Genomic DNA, 21,581 nt, shown 5'->3' on the forward strand with positions numbered 1-21,581 from the left:
AAAAACATAATTTACAAAATAATTTTTATATTCTTAATATTAATTTACTTTAAATTATCTCTAAATATAGAAAATATGATTTATGAAAATAAATTTATATTTGAAGATAACTTTTACTTATTAAACATATTTATAATACCTAATAATATTTTAATCTATATAATTATATTTATTCTTTTTTTTATATTAATTTTAATTATCTGAATATTAAAAATTAATAAAGGACCAATTCGACAAAAAACCAATTAATGAAAAAAAACATAATAAAAATTATATCACCAATATTAAACTTACCAACACCTACTAGAATTAGTTTTATATGAAATTTTGGATCTTTATTAATAATCTGCTTAATTAATCAAATTTTAACAGGATTATTTTTAGCTTTCCATTATAAAACAGATATTAACTTAGCTTTTCAAAGAATTATTAATATAAATCGAAATATTAATTTTGGATGATTAATTCGTTCTTTCCATGCTAATGGGGCATCAATATTTTTTATTATAATTTATATTCATATTAGACGAGGAATTTATATAAATTCATTTAATTTTAAAATAACATGAATTGTAGGAGTATTATTATTATTATTAACTATAATAACAGCTTTTGTAGGATATGTATTACCATGAGGACAAATATCATTTTGAGGTGCAACAGTAATTACAAATCTTTTATCAGCAATTCCATATTTAGGAAATTCAATTGTAATTTGAATTTGAGGAGGCTTCTCTATTAGTAATGCTACATTAACACGATTTTTTTCAATTCACTTTATTTTACCTTTTATTATTATTTTATTTACTTTTATTCATCTTTTTTTTTTACATATAACAGGATCTAATAATCCATTAGGTATTAATAGAAATTTTGATAAAATCAGATTTTCACCTTATTTCTTAATTAAAGATTTAATTGGATTAATTATATTTATATGAATATTTTTCATTTTAACTTTAATTTTTCCTTATTTATTAAATGATCATAATAATTTTGATATAGCAAATTCAATAATTACGCCTAATCATATTCAACCAGAATGATATTTTTTATTTTCATATTCAATTTTACGAGCAATCCCTAATAAATTAGGAGGAGTTATTGCCTTAATATTATCAATTTTAATTTTATTGATTATACCTTTATTAAATAAAAAAAACTTCTTAAGAAATAAATTTTATCCTATAAATAAAATTCTATTTTGAATTTTTATTATAACATTTTTTATATTAACATGAATTGGTATACAACCAGTTGAATATCCTTTTATTTCAACAAGTCAAATTTTTACAACAATTTACTTTTCATATTTTTTTATTAATTTTTATATTATAAAAATATGAGATAAATTATTAACTTAATAAAATCAGTTAATTAATTTATTTAAAATATTTATTTTGAAAATAAAAAATAGAAATTAATTCTATTAACTTAATACTAAAATTAATGATATAAGTTAAATAATTTAATAGAAAAATTAAATATAAATAAAAATAAAGATAAAGGTAAAATTAATTTTCAAATTAAATATATTAACTTATCATAACGAAAACGTGGTAAAAACCCACGTAATCAAATAATTAAAAATATAAATGTTAAAATAAAAATATTTAAATAAAATTTATTCATTATTAAACCAAAAAATATTTCACATAATAATATACCTATAAATATAATTCTTATATATTCAGATATAAAAATAAAAATAAAAGATAAACTTCTAAATTCAATATTAAAACCAGAAACTAATTCTGATTCTCCTTCAGAAAAATCAAAAGGAGAACGATTCATTTCTGCTAAAAATCTAATTAATAATAAAATAAATATTAAAAAAAGAAAAAAAAAAAATTTAGAATTTATTTGATAAATATAAAAATCATTTAAATTAAATCTATTAATTAAAAATATTAAATTTATAATAATAATTATTATTCTTACTTCATAAGAAATTATTTGAGAAATAAAACGAATTATCCCTAAAACTGAATAATTAGAATTAGATGATCATCTAATTATTAAAAAAATATAAACTATTAAACTCGAACAACAAAACATATAAATTAAACCAAAACCTATAATATAATTTATACCAATATAAGGATAAATAAATCAAAAAAAAACAGAAATTAATAAACCTAATATAGGGGAAATTATAAAAATTAAAAAATTTATATTTCTAGGATAATTAACTTCTTTAAAAAATAACTTTAAACCATCACCTATAGGTTGAAAAACACCTTTAATAAAAAATTTATTAGGGCCTTTACGTAATTGAATATAACCTAAAACTTTACGTTCTAATAAAGTAAAAAAAGCTACTCTTATGAAAACTATTAAAAATAAAATCAAAAAATTAATAATTATAATAAATATAAAAATTACTATCTATAATTAAAATTATATAATTAAATTCTAAATTTAACACAATTATCTGCCAAAATAGTTAAATTAATTTAATTCACTTAATAAAAAAATTTAATTTAATTATTTAATCCTTTCGTACTAAAATAAATTATTTTTTAAAAGATAGAAACCAACCTGGCTTACACCGGTTTGAACTCAAATCATGTAAGAATTTAAAGGTCGAACAGACCTAATACTTAAAATTTTGCACCTAAGATTAATCTTAATTCAACATCGAGGTCGCAAACTAATTTTTAAATTTGAACTTAAAAAATTAATTACGCTGTTATCCCTAAAGTAACTTTTTCCTATAATTAAAAATTTTAATTCAAATAATCACTAAATAATGTAAAATTTTAAAAAAAGTTTAATAATTTTTTTTATCACCCCAATAAAATAAATAATAAAATTAAAATATTTATAATCCAAAAAAATTAAAATTAATATTTATAAAGTTTTATAGGGTCTTATCGTCCCTTTAAATAATTTAAGCTTTTTTACTTAAAAATAAAATTTTAATTATATAAATAATAAAGTTTATTTCTCATCAAATCTTTCATACAAGTCCTCAATTAAAAGACTAATTATTATGCTACCTTTGCACAGTCAAAATACTGCAGCTATTTAATAAATCATTGAGCAGATCCTATATTAAATTAAACTTAATACAATGTTTTTGTTAAACAGATGAAAATAATTTTTGCCGAATTCATAATTTATAAATATAAATTATACTAATTTAATCATTATTACTAAAAATTAAATATTAATTAATAAAATTTAATAAAAAAAATAAATAAATTTATAATAAATTAAAACTAAATAAATAATAAATTTTTACAAACTTATAATAAAAATTTCTATTCCTATAAATTATTAAAATAAATAAATTATTATATAAAAATTTTAAGCTTATCCCTAAAATAATTTAAATTTAAAATATTAATATATAAAATCAAAATAACTTTTAAAATTTTAAATTAAATTTAAATCTTAAATAACTAAATATAATATAACGAATTAAATTTCAAAACTAATATTATTTTATAAATATTTATAAAACAATAAATTAATAATAAAATTAACTCTATAAATTTTGAGAAATTAAAAAAAAATTAAAAATTTTAATTAACCCTGATACAAAAGGTACTAAAAATATTCTTTTTAAAATTTAACTAATTCTTTTACAATACTATTAAACTATAAATCTAAAAATTAATTTTTACTTAATACTAAAACCCTAAATAAATAAATTACTTTTATAAAAAATCAATAAAAAATAAATATATTAATAACTTTAATTTAAATAAAGTTTAACAACATCCTATCATTGTAAATGACATACTTAAATTTAGATATTTATTTATAAAAAATATAATCTTTCTAAATACACTTTCCAGTACATTTACTTTGTTACGACTTGTCTTATTTTTAATAAGAATGACGGGCAATATGTACATATTTTAGATCTTTATTCATATTAATTAAATAAATAAATTTACTATTAAATCCAATTTCATTTTAATTTTCATCTAAAATCCAAAAATAAAATTTAATGTAACCCATTATAAACTTATTTATTAACCACATCTTGACTTAACATAAATCATAAAAATAAACAAAGAAAATAAATTTTTAAATATATTCATGACAGCGATATATGAACTATTTAAAATAAGTAAAATTAATCGTGGATTATCAATTAAAAAACAGGTTCCTCTAATAAGACTAAAATACCGCCAAATTTTTTAAATTTAAAGAACATAACTATTAATTTTTTAGTAAATTAATTTAAACTTTTATAATAGGGTATCTAATCCTAGTTTTAAATAAAATTTAATAGAATAAAATAATTATAATAATAATTCTTAATTAAATTTTACTTTATTAAAAAAAATTAAATTATAAATTATACTTAATACTAATAACCAAACTATTTTACTTGTATATTATGTTTAACCGCAACTGCTGGCACATATTTAGTTTATACTTAAATTAATAATTAAATCTAAATCTCTTTAATATTTAATATTTAATACTGAGAATTATTAAAATCCTTTAAGAACTTATTAACAATCAAAAAATTTCATGTATTTTCTTAATTAAATAAAATTTTATAATAAAATAAATTATATTTATATATAAAATAATAATAATATGGTTTAATATTATTAAAATAAGCAATTTTTAATTAAATTTTAATTTTATTGAATTTATAATAAATTACAATTTTAAATTAAACAATAAAACTTAAGTAAATAAAAATAAATTTTCCAAATTTGAAGACAAAAATTATACACAATTATGTAGTTATACCCAAAAATTTCTCACAAAAATATTTTAATTAACGAATTATGATAAAAAATCGAATAAAGAATTTTTATTTTTACAATTTTTGAAAAACCAAATTATACAATTTTTAATAATTTAACTCAACTTTTTAAAATAAAAAAACTAAATTGTAATTTTTCAACATATTTTTTTTTAATAATGGACATTTCTAACAAATTAAAATTAATTTTATAGATAAAAAAAGTATACTTTTTTTAGTTAATTTATACGACTATTTACATATATTTAAATATTTATATACTGATTAATTCCTAAATTGAAATTTTAATAAAATATAAATATTTTCTGTAATCAGGTTTATACATTTAATGAGCTAAAATTTTAAATTAAACAATAAAACTCGAATAAATAAAAATAAATTTTCCAAATTTGAAGACAAAAATCATACACAATTATGTAGTTATACCCAAAAATTTCTCACAAAAATATTTTAGTTAACGAATTATGATAAAAAATCGAATAAAGAATTTTTATTTTTGCAATTTTTGAAAAACCAAATTATACAATTTTTAATAATTTAACTCAACTTTTTAAAGTAAAAAAACTAAAATTGTAATTTTTCAACATATTTTTTTTTAATAATGGACATTTCTAACAAATTAAAATTAATTTTATAGATAAAAAAAGTATACTTTTTTTAGTTAATTTATACGACTATTTACATATATTTAAATATTTATATACTGATTAATTCCTAAATTAAAATTTTAATAAAATATAAATATTTTCTGTAATCAGGTTTATACATTTAATGAACTAAAATTTTAAATTAAACAATAAAACTCGAATAAATAAAAATAAATTTTCCAAATTTGAAGACAAAAATCATACACAATTATGTAGTTATACCCAAAAATTTCTCACAAAAATATTTTAGTTAACGAATTATGATAAAAAATCGAATAAAGAATTTTTATTTTTGCAATTTTTGAAAAACCAAATTATACAATTTTTAATAATTTAACTCAACTTTTTAAAGTAAAAAAACTAAAATTGTAATTTTTCAACATATTTTTTTTTAATAATGGACATTTCTAACAAATTAAAATTAATTTTATAGATAAAAAAAGTATACTTTTTTTAGTTAATTTATACGACTATTTACATATATTTAAATATTTATATACTGATTAATTCCTAAATTAAAATTTTAATAAAATATAAATATTTTCTGTAATCAGGTTTATACATTTAATGAGCTAAAATTTTAAATTAAACAATAAAACTCGAATAAATAAAAATAAATTTTCCAAATTTGAAGACAAAAATCATACACAATTATGTAGTTATACCCAAAAATTTCTCACAAAAATATTTTAGTTAACGAATTATGATAAAAAATCGAATAAAGAATTTTTATTTTTGCAATTTTTGAAAAACCAAATTATACAATTTTTAATAATTTAACTCAACTTTTTAAAGTAAAAAAACTAAAATTGTAATTTTTCAACATATTTTTTTTTTAATAATGGACATTTCTAACAAATTAAAATTAATTTTATAGCTAAAAAAAATATACTTTTTTTAGTTAATTTATACGACTATTCCTACTTTAATTTTTCAAATAATTGAATTTTCAAACTAGAAACCTTATATATATATATACAATAAATATATGTATATATTCATATAAGGATTTATATACATATATATATATATATATATAAGATGTATAGATAATATTACTATATAAGGATTATATATATATATATATATATATATATATAATATAAGCTATATAGATGTATATATGTATTATATATATATACTATATATATATGAAGTCTATATATGTATACTACTATATATATTAATAAATCCTCTATATACTCTTTCTTCTTTCTTTTTTTTTTAAAGGAGGGCTACGCCCCCCTTTTTAGACAATTACAAACGTCATGCCTCACTAAAACATATTTTTTTTAAAATTTTATTGAGATTATTCCCAATCTCTATCTAAACCAAGAAACATTTTTTTACTAAACAATATTTTTAAAAATAAAATGCCTGAAAAAGGGTTACTTTGATAGAGTAAATCATGTATTATATATACTTTTATTATACTTTAAGAAACTATCTAATCCATAAATTTCAAAAATTTATATGCATAAACACCTAAGTATATATCATAAAGAAAAATAAGCTAAAATAAGCTTTTGGATTCATACTTCAAATATAGAATAAAATTCTTTTTTCTGATAAATTTAAATTTAACAAAAATTATATTTTTTACATTATTAATATTTAGAACTTTAATATCAATTTCAGCATCAAATTGATTATCAATATGAATAGGATTAGAATTAAATCTATTTTCAATTATTCCAATTTTAAACTTTAAGTCATCAATTTACTCAATTGAAGCTACAATAAAATATTTTTTAATTCAAGCTTTTGCTTCAATTTTATTACTAATTTTTTTAATTAATAAAAATCTATTATTTATAAATAATGATAATATTTTAATTATAATATCACTATTAATAAAATTAAGATTAATACCTTTTCATTTATGATTACCTTCAATAATAGAAGGACTGAATTGAATATCATGTTTATTAATAATAACTTGACAAAAAATCACACCTTTAATTATAATTTCTTATTTAAATATTAATAAAAATATAATTTTTTTAATTGTATTAATCTCAATAAATTCAATTTTTGGTTTAAATCAAAATTCAATACGTAAAATTTTAGCTATATCATCAATTAATAATACTACCTGAATACTATTTGCAATTTTAATAAATGAAAATTTATGAATTAATTACTTTTTAATTTATTCTTTATTAAATTTTTTAATTATTAAAATACTTAATAATTATAATGTTAATTATATTAATCAAATAAAACTATTTAATTTAAATTTTTTTTTCAAATTAAATATATTAATATTAATTTTTTCAATTATAGGTTTACCTCCCATAATAGGATTTTTAATAAAATGAATACTAATTAAAACTTTAATCTATAATAATATATATATTATTATAATAATATTAATTATACTAACTATTTTAAATTTACTTTTTTATATTAAATTAACTTATTTTATATTATTTAATTTTAATCTTTTTAATAAATGATATCTAATATATAAAAAAAACAATTATGATTTCATTATATTAATAAATTTTTTTAGATTATTTTTTAGTTACTTATTTATTTATTAAGGTTTTAAGTTAACTAAATAAACTATTAATCTTCAAAATTAAAAATATTATATTTTAAACCTTAATTAAATAATTAATACCTTTAAATTTGCAATTTAATATCATTTAATATGAATATAAGATTTAATGATAAAAAGATTATTTAATCTATATATAAATTTACAATTTACAACCTATTATCAGCCATTTTATCTATAAAATGAATTTTTTCAACTAATCATAAAGATATTGGAACTTTATACTTTTTATTTGGTATTTGATCAGGTATAATTGGATCATCTCTTAGAATTTTAATTCGTCTAGAACTAAGACAAATTAATTCTATTATTAATAATAACCAATTATATAATGTAATTGTAACAATTCATGCTTTTATTATAATTTTTTTTATAACAATACCAATTGTAATTGGTGGATTTGGAAATTGATTAATTCCTATAATAATAGGTTGTCCTGATATATCATTCCCACGTTTAAATAACATTAGATTTTGATTATTACCCCCATCATTAATAATAATAATTTGTAGTTTTTTAATTAATAATGGAACAGGAACAGGATGAACTATTTATCCACCTTTATCAAATAACATTGCACATAATAATATTTCAGTTGATTTAACTATTTTTTCCTTACATTTAGCAGGAATCTCCTCAATTTTAGGAGCAATTAACTTTATTTGTACAATTCTTAATATAATACCAAATAATATAAAATTAAATCAAATTCCTCTTTTCCCTTGATCAATTTTAATTACAGCTATTTTATTAATTTTATCTTTACCAGTCTTAGCTGGTGCTATTACAATATTATTAACTGATCGAAATTTAAACACTTCATTTTTTGATCCAGCAGGAGGAGGAGATCCTATTCTTTATCAACATTTATTTTGATTCTTTGGACATCCTGAAGTTTATATTTTAATTTTACCTGGATTTGGATTAATTTCACATATTATTAGTCAAGAAAGAAATAAAAATGAAACATTTGGTAATATTAGAATAATTTATGCAATATTAACTATTGGATTATTAGGATTTATTGTATGAGCTCATCATATATTTACAATTGGTATAGATGTTGATACACGAGCATATTTTACATCAGCAACTATAATTATTGCCATTCCTACAGGAATTAAAATTTTTAGATGATTAGCTACTATTTATGGATCTAAAATTAATTTTTCACCCTCAACAATTTGATCTTTAGGTTTCATTTTTCTATTTACAATTGGTGGCTTAACAGGAGTTATTCTTGCTAATTCATCTATTGATATTATTCTTCATGATACTTATTATGTAGTAGCTCATTTTCATTATGTATTATCTATAGGAATTGTATTTGCAATTATTGCTAGACTAATTCATTGATTCCCAATTTTTACAGGATTTTCTATAAATAACTTTATTTTAAAAATTCAATTTATTTTAATATTTATTGGAGTAAATTTAACTTTTTTCCCCCAACATTTTTTAGGTTTAAATGGAATACCTCGACGTTATACAGATTATCCTAATAATTTTTTATTATGAAATATAATTTCATCAATTGGATCAATAATTTCAACATTTAGAATTATCATTTTAATTTATTCAATTTGAAATAGAATTTTTTTAAAAAAAACAACAATTTTCAAATTAAATTTAAGAAACTCTATTGAATGAATTCATAATTTACCTCCATTAGAACATTCATATTCAGAATTACCTTTAATTATTAATTTCTAATATGGCAGAAATTATATGCAATGAACTTAAAATTCATTTATAAAGAATAATCTTTTTTTAGAAATTATAACTTGATTAAAACTAAGATTTCAAAATAGAAATTCGCCATTAATAGAACAATTAATTTTTTTTCATGATCATACAATTTTTATTATTATTATAATTATATCAACAATTACTTACATAATATTATTTATTATAAACAATAAATTTATTAATATTAAAATTTCAGAAAATCAAATAATTGAGTTTATTTGAACAACAACTCCACCTATTATTTTAATTTTTATTGCCATACCTTCTTTACATTTATTATATTTAATAGATGAAATTAAATGTCCTATTTTAACAATTAAAATTTTTGGGCATCAATGATTTTGATCCTATGAATACTCAGATTTTTCAAATATTGAATTTGAATCATATATAATTAATGATTTAAATAAAGAAAATTTCCGTTTAATTGAAGTAGATAATAAAACTATTATCCCATTTAAATTTAATATTCGACTTTTAATTTCATCAGATGATGTTATTCACTCTTGAACTATTCCAAGTTTAGCAATTAAAATTGATGCAATTCCAGGACGAATAAACCAAATTAATCTTTTTATAAATCGTCCTGGAATATACTTTGGTCAATGTTCAGAAATTTGCGGAATTAATCATAGATTTATACCAATTCAGATTGAATCAATTAATTTAAATAAATTTATCTATTGAATTAAAAACTTTTAACTCATTAGATGACTGAAAAGCAAAGTAATGATCTCTTAAATCAAAATATAGTAAATTAGCAATTACTTCTAATGAAAGAGATTAGTTAAAGTTATAACATTAATTTGTCAAATTAAAATTATTTATTTATATCACTTAATCCCTCAAATAGCACCAATAAATTGATTAATTCTATTTATATTTTTTTTTTCTATATTCTATTTAATTATAAATCTATTATACTTTAATTTTATTAAAAATATAAAAATTAAAATTTCATTTAAAAATAACATAAAAAATTATAATAAATTTATTTAATATTTTTGACCCTTCAACAAAAGTTTTTAATTTAGAATTAAATTGAATTAGAACTTTATTAATTATTTTAATAATACCAAATTTTTTATGAATTATACCAAATCGAATAAATTGATTTATATTTAAAATTTTTAATATATTAAATAACGAAATATTAATATTATATAAAATAAAAAAAACTAAATCACCTGCATTTATATTTATTGCATTATTTATATTTATTTTACTTAATAACTTTTTTAGATTATTTCCTTATATTTTTTCATCATCAAGTCATATAATTTTTTCAATTACTTTAGCTTTACCATTCTGATTATTTTACATTATTTTTTCAACATGTAAAAATACAAAAAATATAATTGCACATTTAATTCCACTTAATACACCAATTTATTTAGCCCCATTAATAACAATCATTGAAACAATAAGAATTATTATTCGACCATTTTCTTTATCTATTCGTCTAACTGCAAATTTAATTGCAGGACACTTACTTATAACATTATTAAACTTTAATTCAATAATAATCATTATTATTTTAATTCAAATATTTATAATAATTTTTGAATTATGTGTAGCCTTAATCCAAAGATATGTATTTTCAATTCTTTCATCTTTATATTCTAGAGAATAATGATAAAAATTAATCAACCTTATTTTATTCTAAATTTAAGTCCATGACCAATTTTAATAGCTTTAAATACTTTTAATTTAATGATTTCAAATATCATAATTATAAATTTTAAATTTAATTTAATATCATTAATAAATTTAATTTTAATTATTACTATTTCAATCTTATGATGACGAGATGTAATTCGAGAAAGAACATTTCAAGGTAATCATAATTTTTATATTATAAATCTAATTAAATTTAGAATAATCTTATTTATTATTTCTGAAATATTTTTATTTATTTCATTTTTTTGAAATTTTTTACATAATTCTTTAGCACCATCAATTGAATTAGGATTAAACTGACCTCCTAAAAACATTAATTTTTTCAATCCATTATTAATCCCATTACTAAATACAATTATTTTATTAACATCAAGATTCACTGTAACATTAACTCATCTTTACTTATTAAATAATTCAAAAAAAAAAACAATTATTTTTATAAATATAACAATTATTTTAAGTATCTATTTTTTATTACTTCAAATATTAGAATATAAACAAGCAACATTTACATTTTCAGACTCAATTTTTGGATCATCATTTTATATAGCAACAGGATTCCATGGTTTACACGTTATTATTGGAACAATTTTCCTAATAATCAATTTAATACGTATAATAAAAATACATTTTTCATATATTCATCACATCAGATTTGAATTAGCTGCTTGATATTGACATTTCATTGATATTATTTGATTATTTTTATATATAACTTTCTACTGATGAAATAATTAATTTTATTAATATATATAAATAGTATATTTGATTTCCAATCAAAAAGTTTAATTTTTAAATAAAATAATTATATTAAATTTAATATCAATATTAACAATATTTATTATTATACTAATTTTATTTTCAATTATAATTTTAATCAATATAAAAATAAAATTTAACTACAACAAATCAGCACCATTTGAATGTGGATTTGATCCATTTAATAAATCACGAATTCCATTTTCCTTAAATTTTTATTTGATTGCAATTATCTTTTTAATTTTTGATATTGAAATCTCAATTATTCTACCAATAATTATAAATTTCAAAATCTCTAATATACTATATTTCAATATTATATTCATAATATTTTTTATATTTATAATTATTACTATTTTTTATGAATGAAAATTTGGATCATTAAATTGAAAAATTTAAAGGATAATAGTTAAAATTTATAACATTTAATTTGCTTTTAAAAATTATTATATAATTTATCTTAAATAAGAAGTAATATTTTACATATTAATTTCGACTTAATAATAGATTATCAAAATCCTTATTTATTAATTGAAACCAAAAAGAGGTTTATTACTGTTAATAATAATATTGAAAAAAATTCCAATTAAAAAGATTTTAAAAAAAAAGAAGCTGCTAACTATCTTTTAAAGCATTTAAAATGTTTAATCTTTAATTTATTTATTAGTTTAATTAAAACATTATATTTTCAATATAAAAATAATTTTTATTTATAAATAATAATTTTAAAAATTAATTTTTAAATTAACTAGAAAAACTAACAAATATTTTTAAAAAAAAATATGCAAAGGTAACTACCTTACACAAAAATTTATAAAAAATTAAATCAAAAATTAATCTTTATTAAAAATAACAAAAATTAACACAATTAGAATTTTACCTTTATTTTAAAATTATCACCAAAATTAAAAATTTTTTTTACATTTAATTTTAAAAATTAATTTTTAAATTAACTAAAAAAACTAACAAATATTTTTAAAAAAAAATATGCAAAGGTAACTACCTTACACAAAAATTTATAAAAAATTAAATCAAAAATTAATCTTTATTAAAAATAACAAAAATTAACACAATTAGAATTTTACCTTTATTTTAAAATTATCACCAAAATTAAAAATTTTTTTTACATTTAATTTTAAAAATTAATTTTTAAATTAACTAGAAAAACTAACAAATATTTTTAAAAAAAAATATGCAAAGGTAACTACCTTACACAAAAATTTATAAAAAATTAAATCAAAAATTAATCTTTATTAAAAATAACAAAAATTAACACAATTAGAATTTTACCTTTATTTTAAAATTATCACCAAAATTAAAAATTTTTTTTACATTTAATTTTAAAAATTAATTTTTAAATTAACTAGAAAAACTAACAAATATTTTTAAAAAAAAATATGCAAAGGTAACTACCTTACACAAAAATTTATAAAAAATTAAATCAAAAATTAATCTTTATTAAAAATAACAAAAATTAACACAATTAGAATTTTACCTTTATTTTAAAATTATCACCAAAATTAAAAATTTTTTTTACATTTAATTTTAAAAATTAATTTTTAAATTAACTAAAAAAACTAACAAATATTTTTAAAAAAAAATATGCAAAGGTAACTACCTTACACAAAAATTTATAAAAAATTAAATCAAAAATTAATCTTTATTAAAAATAACAAAAATTAACACAATTAGAATTTTACCTTTATTTTAAAATTATCACCGAAATTAAAAATTTTTTTTACATTTAATTTTAAAAATTAATTTTTAAATTAACTAGAAAAACTAACAAATATTTTTAAAAAAAAATATGCAAAGGTAACTACCTTACACAAAAATTTATAAAAAATTAAATCAAAAATTAATCTTTATTAAAAATAACAAAAATTAACACAATTAGAATTTTACCTTTATTTTAAAATTATCACCAAAATTAAAAATTTTTTTTACATTTAATTTTAAAAATTAATTTTTAAATTAACTAGAAAAACTAACAAATATTTTTAAAAAAAAAATATGCAAAGGTAACTACCTTACACAAAAATTTATAAAAAATTAAATCAAAAATTAATCTTTATTAAAAATAACAAAAATTAACACAATTAGAATTTTACCTTTATTTTAAAATTATCACCAAAATTAAAAATTTTTTTTACATTTAATTTTAAAAATTAATTTTTAAATTAACTAAAAAAACTAACAAATATTTTTAAAAAAAAATATGCAAAGGTAACTACCTTACACAAAAATTTATAAAAAATTAAATCAAAAATTAATCTTTATTAAAAATAACAAAAATTAACACAATTAGAATTTTACCTTTATTTTAAAATTATCACCGAAATTAAAAATTTTTTTTACATTTAATTTTAAAAATTAATTTTTAAATTAACTAGAAAAACTAACAAATATTTTTAAAAAAAAATATGCAAAGGTAACTACCTTACACAAAAATTTATAAAAAATTAAATCAAAAATTAATCTTTATTAAAAATAACAAAAATTAACACAATTAGAATTTTACCTTTATTTTAAAATTATCACCAAAATTAAAAATTTTTTTTACATTTAATTTTAAAAATTAATTTTTAAATTAACTAGAAAAACTAACAAATATTTTTAAAAAAAAATATGCAAAGGTAACTACCTTACACAAAAATTTATAAAAAATTAAATCAAAAATTAATCTTTATTAAAAATAACAAAAATTAACACAATTAGAATTTTACCTTTATTTTAAAATTATCACCAAAATTAAAAATTTTTTTTACATTTAATTTTAAAAATTAATTTTTAAATTAACTAGAAAAACTAACAAATATTTTTAAAAAAAAATATGCAAAGGTAACTACCTTACACTAAAATTTATAAAAAATTAAATCAAAAATTAATCTTTATTAAAAATAACAAAAATTAACACAATTAGAATTTTACCTTTATTTTAAAATTATCACCAAAATTAAAAATTTTTTTTACATTTAATTTTAAAAATTAATTTTTAAATTAACTAGAAAAACTAACAAATATTTTTAAAAAAAAAATATGCAAAGGTAACTACCTTACACAAAAATTTATAAAAAATTAAATCAAAAATTAATCTTTATTAAAAATAACAAAAATTAACACAATTAGAATTTTACCTTTATTTTAAAATTATCACCAAAATTAAAAATTTTTTTTACATTTAATTTTAAAAATTAATTTTTAAATTAACTAGAAAAACTAACAAATATTTTTAAAAAAAAATATGCAAAGGTAACTACCTTACACAAAAATTTATAAAAAATTAAATCAAAAATTAATCTTTATTAAAAATAACAAAAATTAACACAATTAGAATTTTACCTTTATTTTAAAATTATCACCAAAATTAAAAATTTTTTTTACATTTAATTTTAAAAATTAATTTTTAAATTAACTAGAAAAACTAACAAATATTTTTAAAAAAAAATATGCAAAGGTAACTACCTTACACAAAAATTTATAAAAAATTAAATCAAAAATTAATCTTTATTAAAAATAACAAAAATTAACACAATTAGAATTTTACCTTTATTTTAAAATTATCACCAAAATTAAAAATTTTTTTTACATTTAATTTTAAAAATTAATTTTTAAATTAACTAGAAAAAACTAACAAATATTTTTAAAAATATTTAAAAAAATTTATTTTACCTTTATATCTTCAATATAATGCTCTTAAATTAAGCTATTTAAATTTAATAATTAAATAATAAAATAATTAAAAATCATAAAAAAAATAATAAAATATAAACTTTATAACTATTTAAAAAAATACTCTGTCTAAATCTAATTATTTTCTTAAAAAAATAAATTAAACCTCTATTTAAATTATATTCAATTCAACCAATTTCAAAAACCTTTAAAGTAAAAAAATCCAATATAAAGAAAATTATTTAAAAAAAAATTTACTTTAAAAAATAATAAATTTCATATTAATCTAAAAAAAAAAATATTAAATAAAGAAAATATATATTTTATAGAAAATAAAAAATTATTAAGTTCAAAAAAAAATCAAATTCTAAAAAATAAAATTAATACTCTTAAAATCTTAAATTTAAATTCTAATAAAATTAAATCAAATTTATAAAATATTAATCATATAAAAAAAGAACCAAAAAACAACATAATAAAACTAATAAATATTATACTAATAATTAAGATTTTTCTTTCAAATTTAATAATCATTAAATAATTAAATATAGAAAAATTTATTATTATTAAATAATAAATTACACGAATTGAATAAAAAAAAGTTAAAAAAAAAGAAAATAAAAAAAAAAAAAAAAAAAAAAAATTCAAATTTATTATTAAAAAGTATTCAAAAATCAAGTCCTTAGAATAAAAACTACAGAAAAAAGGAAAACCACATAATGATATTAAAGTAAATATAAAAATCAAACCACAAAAAGGTAAATAATCAATTAATCCCCCTATTTTACGAATATCTTGATTATTATTTATATTAAGAATTAAAATACCAGATCTCAAAAATATTATAGATTTAAATAAAGCATGTATTAATAAATAAAAAAAACATATATCAATTTTACCTAAACATAAAATCATAAATATAAAACTTATTTGACTTAAAGTAGAAAAAGCAATAATTTTCTTTAAATCAAATTCAAAAATTGCATTTAAACCAGATATTAATATAGTTAAACAAGAAATTACTATTAAATAATTTAAAAAAGAAAAATTTAAAAAAATTTCATTAAACCGAATTATTAAATAAATACCAGCAGTTACTAAAGTAGAAGAATGAACTAAAGAAGAAACAGGTGTAGGAGCTGCTATAGCTAAAGGCAACCAAGAAGAAAAAGGAATTTGAGCTCTTTTAGTCAAAGAAGCAAATATAATTATCAAACTAATAAAAAATAAATAATTTAAATTTCTATAATAATTAATTAAAATAAAATTTCAAGAACCAAAATTTAATATTCAAATTATAGATATAATAATAAATAAATCACCTAAACGATTTAAAATAACAGTTACCAATCCCGAACTATAAGATTTTTTATTTTGATAAAAAACAACTAAACAGAAAGAAACCATTCCTAAACCATCTCAACCCAACAAAATTCTAATTAAATTAGGACTAAGAATTAAAAAAAATATAAACATAATAAAAAAATTTATTAATATTAAAAATCGATTCTTATTAAAATCATAATTTATATATTCTATTCTATACAATAAAATTATTGAAGAAATCAAAAATACAAAAGAAATAAATATTAAAGATATTCAATCCAATAAAATAACATATAAAACTATACAAGAATTAAAAAAAAAAAATATATACTCAATAAAATAAAATTTATCAAAATAAATTAATAATAAGCCTAAAATAAAAAAAATAATAAATGATATAAAAAAAAAAAAAAAAAAAAAAAAAAAAAAAATTAAATTTAATTATTTAAATATAACATATAATCTTTAATTCCACAAATTAATATTTTAATTAAACTATTTAAATAACAAAATAATTCTATAATTAAAAAAATTATATTCAAAGGTAATCAATGTATAAATAATAATAAATATTCTGTTAAATTAATATAAACTAAATAATTTATATTAAAAAATAATTTACCATATTGAGTATATAAATATAAATAAAGACTATATAAAAATATTAAAATCATAATTAATAAATAAAATATATAAAAATAATCTAATCAAATTATTAAACTAATTAATAAAAATAATTCACCAAATAAATTTAAAGAAGGAGGAAAAGATATATTAGAAGAACATAATAAAAATCATCAAAATGATAAAAAAGGATAAATATTAATTAAACCTTTATTTAAAAACATTCTACGACTTTTAAAACGTAAATAACAAATATTTCTTAAACAAAATAATCCAGAAGAACATAAACCATGACCAAATATTAAAATTAATGAACCAAAATAACCTCAATTATTTAAAGTTAAAAACCCAATAATAACTAAACCTATATGAACAACAGAAGAATAAGCAATTAAAATTTTAAGATCTCTTTGAAAAAAACAAACTAATCTTAAAATTATTATTCCTAATAAACATAAAGAAATTAATAAATAATTAAATTTAAGATTAATCTTAAAAATTAACATTAAAATATGATAAATACCAAAACCACCTAATTTTAATATAATACCAGCTAAAATTATTGAACCACAAATAGGAGCTTCAACATGAGCTTTAGGTAATCAGATATGAAATATAAATAAAGGTATTTTAACTAAAAAAATTATTATTAAAAATATATAAAAATAAAAATTTAAATTATTTAAATAATCAAAATAATACATAAATATAAAGTTAAAATTATTTAAACTTAATAAACATGAAAAAAAAGGTAAAGAAAAAAAAATTATATAAATAAATAAATAAAATCCAGCTTTAAAACGCTCATATTGATATCCTCAACCATAAATTAAAATAATTACAGGAATTAAATTAATTTCATAAAAAATATAAAATAAAAAAAAACTATTTCTAAAAAAACAAAAATAAAAAATAATAACAAAAATAAATATTAATAAATTAAAATAATTTAAATAATTATTTTTAAAATTAAGTCTAGAAATATAAACTAATCTAATAATCCAAATACCTAATATAAATATTAAATAAGAAAATATATCTATACCAAATAAATATCTAATATTTAAAAAATAATTGAATATTGGAATCTTAAAATATATAAAAAAAAAAAAAAAAAAAAAAAAATTCTGGGCTAATCATCATCTTTTAACCTTCAAGCTAAAAAAAATCATTCTAAAAATAATTAATATTAAAATTATTAACATTGTAAAATTATTAATGATTTTATATAATCATTTCCATATATACGAACTATTAAAATCAAAATTGTTAAACCTAATACTCTTTCACTAATACAAAAAATAAAAAAAACTAATAATAAAATATATTGCTTAATAAATATTATTAAATTTAACAAAAATAATAAAGATAAAATTAATAATAAATATTCTAATCCTAAAAGTATTATTAATAAATGATTAAAATTAAAAATATAAAATAAGACTCCAGAAAATAATATAAATATTAAAACTAAAATAAATAAATTTATCATTTTAATAGTTTAAAAAAAAACATTGATATTGTAAATCAAAATTATAAAATTATTTAAAATAAATCAGTATAAATATATACATATTATCATTAATCTCCAAAATTAATATTTTAATTAAAATATATACTGAATTTTAAAAATTATTTTATTAACTAATTTAATTATAGCAATTATATTAACAATAATGAAATCACCTATTAGATCAAATTTAATTATTTTAATTCAAACAATAACTTTAACTATAATAATTAATTTAATTAATAAAACATCATGAATTTCATTTATAGTTTTCATTTTATATATTGGAGGATTAATAATTATTTTTTTATATATCTCAAGAATTGCTTTTAATGAATTAAATATTAATAAAAATTATAAAAACATAATTTACAAAATAATTTTTATATTCTTAATATTAATTTACTTTAAATTATCTCTAAATATAGAAAATATGATTTATGAAAATAAATTTATATTTGAAGATAACTTTTACTTATTAAACATATTTATAATACCTAATAATATTTTAATCTATATAATTATATTTATTCTTTTTTTTATATTAATTTTAATTATCTGAATATTAAAAATTAATAAAGGACCAATTCGACAAAAAACCAATTAATGAAAAAAAACATAATAAAAATTATATCACCAATATTAAACTTACCAACACCTACTAGAATTAGTTTTATATGAAATTTTGGATCTTTATTAATAATCTGCTTAATTAATCAAATTTTAACAGGATTATTTTTAGCTTTCCATTATAAAACAGATATTAACTTAGCTTTTCAAAGAATTATTAATATAAATCGAAATATTAATTTTGGATGATTAATTCGTTCTTTCCATGCTAATGGGGCATCAATATTTTTTATTATAATTTATATTCATATTAGACGAGGAATTTATATAAATTCATTTAATTTTAAAATAACATGAATTGTAGGAGTATTATTATTATTATTAACTATAATAACAGCTTTTGTAGGATATGTATTACCATGAGGACAAATATCATTTTGAGGTGCAACAGTAATTACAAATCTTTTATCAGCAATTCCATATTTAGGAAATTCAATTGTAATTTGAATTTGAGGAGGCTTCTCTATTAGTAATGCTACATTAACACGATTTTTTTCAATTCACTTTATTTTACCTTTTATTATTATTTTATTTACTTTTATTCATCTTTTTTTTTTACATATAACAGGATCTAATAATCCATTAGGTATTAATAGAAATTTTGATAAAATCAGATTTTCACCTTATTTCTTAATTAAAGATTTAATTGGATTAATTATATTTATATGAATATTTTTCATTTTAACTTTAATTTTTCCTTATTTATTAAATGATCATAATAATTTTGATATAGCAAATTCAATAATTACGCCTAATCATATTCAACCAGAATGATATTTTTTATTTTCATATTCAATTTTACGAGCAATCCCTAATAAATTAGGAGGAGTTATTGCCTTAATATTATCAATTTTAATTTTATTGATTATACCTTTATTAAATAAAAAAAACTTCTTAAGAAATAAATTTTATCCTATAAATAAAATTCTATTTTGAATTTTTATTATAACATTTTTTATATTAACATGAATTGGTATACAACCAGTTGAATATCCTTTTATTTCAACAAGTCAAATTTTTACAACAATTTACTTTTCATATTTTTTTATTAATTTTTTATATTATAAAAAATATGAGATAAATTATTAACTTAATAAAATCAGTTAATTAATTTATTTAAAATATTTATTTTGAAAATAAAAAAATAGAAATTAATTCTATTAACTTAATACTAAAATTAATGATATAAGTTAAATAATTTAATAGAAAAATTAAATATAAATAAAAATAAAGATAAAGGTAAAATTAATTTTCAAATTAAATATATTAACTTATCATAACGAAAACGTGGTAAAAACCCACGTAATCAAATAATTAAAAATATAAATGTTAAAATAAAAATATTTAAATAAAATTTATTCATTATTAAACCAAAAAATATTTCACATAATAATATACCTATAAATATAATTCTTATATATTCAGATATAAAAATAAAAATAAAAGATAAACTTCTAAATTCAATATTAAAACCAGAAACTAATTCTGATTCTCCCTTCAGAAAAATCAAAAGGAGGAACGATTCATTTCTGCTAAAAATCTAATTAATAATAAAATAAATATTAAAAAAAGAAAAAAAAAAAAATTTAGAATTTATTTGATAAATATAAAAATCATTTAAATTAAATCTATTAATTAAAAATATTAAATTTATAATAATAATTATTATTCTTACTTCATAAG

At 15.6% G+C, this 21,581-nt stretch overlaps 3 pseudogenes; all 3 read left to right on the plus strand.

The window, feature by feature from the left end:
* The first annotated feature begins 233 nt into the window (after positions 1-233).
* Positions 234-1,372, plus strand: LOC132953431 (cytochrome b-like; annotated as a pseudogene).
* Positions 1,373-9,416: 8,044 nt separating this feature from the next.
* Positions 9,417-10,401, plus strand: LOC132953430 (cytochrome c oxidase subunit 2-like; annotated as a pseudogene).
* A 9,458-nt stretch (positions 10,402-19,859) lies between these two features.
* On the plus strand, positions 19,860-20,672 carry LOC132953429 (cytochrome b-like; annotated as a pseudogene).
* The last annotated feature ends 909 nt before the right edge of the window (positions 20,673-21,581 follow it).

The sequence above is a fragment of the Metopolophium dirhodum genome, unplaced genomic scaffold, assembly GCF_019925205.1.
Source record: "Metopolophium dirhodum isolate CAU unplaced genomic scaffold, ASM1992520v1 scaffold38, whole genome shotgun sequence".
Classification (NCBI taxonomy): Eukaryota; Metazoa; Arthropoda; class Insecta; order Hemiptera; family Aphididae; genus Metopolophium; species Metopolophium dirhodum.